The sequence below is a fragment of the Eurytemora carolleeae genome, unplaced genomic scaffold (genome assembly GCF_000591075.1).
Source record: "Eurytemora carolleeae unplaced genomic scaffold, Eaff_2.0 scaffold317, whole genome shotgun sequence".
Taxonomy (NCBI): Eukaryota; Metazoa; Arthropoda; class Copepoda; order Calanoida; family Temoridae; genus Eurytemora; species Eurytemora carolleeae.
In genome coordinates, this window is record NW_019396274.1 from 45795 (window position 1) to 48853 (window position 3059).

Genomic DNA, 3059 nt, shown 5'->3' on the forward strand with positions numbered 1-3059 from the left:
CAGTTTTTATCACGCTTAACACCAACTTTAACATACAGGGGTAACCACAAAGAATGAGACTTCAGAGACGATTGTAAGAATTTTCTTCAGTATTTTTTATATATTTATCATTCCCAGCCATTGTAAACTGGTTTATCTCTTATCGCAAATCATTGAATATATCATTTCAATTTTATACTATATTAAATTCCATTTTCATATTTCAAGTTTTTGGTCGGCATAAAGGCCATATTGAGGGTAATCCTGAACTTGATGCTTAATCTTTCTTCTTTTGGTTTCTAATCTCCTGTATAGGAACTGTTGTATAAGAAAAGAAAGTTCCTTGTGAAGCTGTGATTCGATCTTAAAATGATATTTTATTAACTCCGTGTTTAGCGTGTAATGGTAGGTTTCTAGGATTGTTTTCTCCTGTTCCGATCATATTAGAGTTCATCCTAATTTTTAGGTTTTTATCCTGATCATCTATATATGATATTTAGCTTAACTGTTTGTATCCAATAAACGTCAAAACGGCTGAACCGATCGGGCCCAATTTTTTTGTGGGACATCACGTGACCACAGGGAAGGTTTATGAATGATAAAAATTTAAAAAAATGTGTTTTAAAGGTTTTTAATTTTGTAAAAAAATTTAAATTCTTGAAAATCCGCAAATTTTTTTAAAAAATCCGCAAAATTTCTTTCTTCTTTGTTTTAAAATGTAAACAAAAAGAACATGTTCACAATTTAAATAGAAGATGGGCGCGAAGTGCCCTAAAAGCCTAGTCTCTCTAAATATAATCTAAAATAAATAATTGAAAAACATGCAGGGTTATCAAGGATCAGGATGTTTTTACATTCATGGTCATATTTTTCATTATAAATATTAATTAGTTAAAATGTCAAATGTAAAAAATAAAAATAAACACACAAAGGATGAGACTGTAAAGACGACCTGAAACTCTAAATATGTAACAATTTAAAGGTTAAATTACAGGGTGTCCCACGAAACATGACAGTTGGTAACTAGTTTAGAATGTCTTTTTCCATAATTTGTTGAGTTGTTTGGTACCAAAGATCAATAAAAATATTATATGGGAGTCATATTATATCAAAATTGATTTCAAAGTAAAAGATAATGAATCAAAAGGATGTTTTAACTAAAAATAACGATTTTTTAAATGTCATGTTTCGTGGGACACCCTGTATGTTTTGCGCCTAAAATATTGTATTTTTACGGGTTATTTGAAAGACTTTCCAAAGAATTTAAAAAGTTCACAGTTGCAGGGAATTCTGAATATAGAAAACAGACAATAAAAATTTAGGACAGAGTCGTCTTGTGAAGTCTCATCCTTCGTGGGTAACCCTGTAATAAAGTCAAAATGTTCAATTATACTAACATGTTTTTCAGTCCCTGGTTTTACTATTGCTAGATGCATAACGTTTTACGATACGATTTCTCTCTGGGTATTTAAAGTTTTAGAAAGGTTTTTATCTCATCTTAAAGTTTTTAGTGATAAGAAATCTTGTTTCTAATCTTTATCCACACAATTGGCCTTGAACCCCCCCCCCCCATAATCCAACAAAAACACTCTGACAAAATGGTTTATCAAATTCAAGCAATACAATGTTGGGTATCCAGCGTTGTCTACAGTCGTCGGCGTGTATGTCAATACACTGAAGACGACTTTTCTGTTTAAATTTTAATGTCTAACAAGCCTTTTCAAATTAGAAGTTTAAAAGTAAGAGGGCTCTCAGTAACATTTCGCTTTATAACAACATGCTATATAACATTTCGAGATAAAACAACAACTCGTCATATAAAAACAAAAAAATAATAAATTTTATTTAGTAGAAAGTAGTAGTTTATAAGTAAATATATGTACTTATATAAAATTATGAAACATTGTTCAGCTCATATAAAACTTAGGATTTAAATTTACTGCAGGAGAAGTTGTTTATGTCAACCAAAAATGGTTTCCCCCGCTGAGTTAAAGATGCGTGCAGTACTCCCAACATTGTTGGAGTTACTGTATTCGCGGATTTTGGTTTTTGATTCGTGGATTTTCTAGTATAATTTCATTTACACTACAATTTAATTTAAAAAATTATATAAAGCTAAGTTTTTGTTATATGGCGAGATGTTACTGAGCCAGTAAGAGTATCAGTTATTTGACAGCGTCACTTTGCGTCCATGTTTAAGTGTACCCAAGCTGTTTAAAAGCTTGGTAAGCATCACAATTTTAACTAAACTTAGCTTGTTCAAGCCACACCACTCGCCAATCCTAGCGTGTTCTAGAAGCAGCCTGGAAGTTGTTTATTTAAACGTAATCTTTTAATAATAATTTTAAAACGATAAAAGATAATTGGGATGATGTGTATTGTATACAAATTAACTGAAGCACTTAACTACAGTCGTTGTCGTATATATTATTACAATGAACAGGAATTTATGCTTAAATCTAATTTCCACCAAGCTTTCAAGCTTTTGTTAACTTGTAAACTTGTAGTTTAAAATAGGCTTGATAGGAAATAAAACCTAATTAATTAAAATTTGTCTTTGTTTTCTAAATATAGTTTGAGTGCATTATTAAAGTGAAGTTAAGACTATGTAGTATAGTAAAATAATAAAATATAAAATGTCTCAGTAGTGGACTAAGAACTAGTTGAACTGCTAAAAGAATGGAAAACTACCAAAATTTTTCATTAAAATTGTTTTCATGTTAAAATATTTTAACATATCAAGGGTTTGTCTTAAACTTGACACTTGACAGGAGAAATCTTGCAAATTCTTGCATTAACCCATTAAATGCAAAATATTCGTATAAACTCATTTTAAGTTTTTAACACACTTTAGCACTCTCCCGAGTGGGGGGGGGGAACCAGGCAATATCACCTGAATGCTGCAACCTCATTTAAAAAATTAATAAAAAATTAACACATGAAGAAACATTTTAAATTCAAATTATAAACTTATGTTATAAAGATTTTTAGTTGCCAAATTTTTATCATTTAGATACATGTACTGCAGGAATATTATTGTTTAGATACATGTACTGCAGGAATATTATTGTTTAGATACA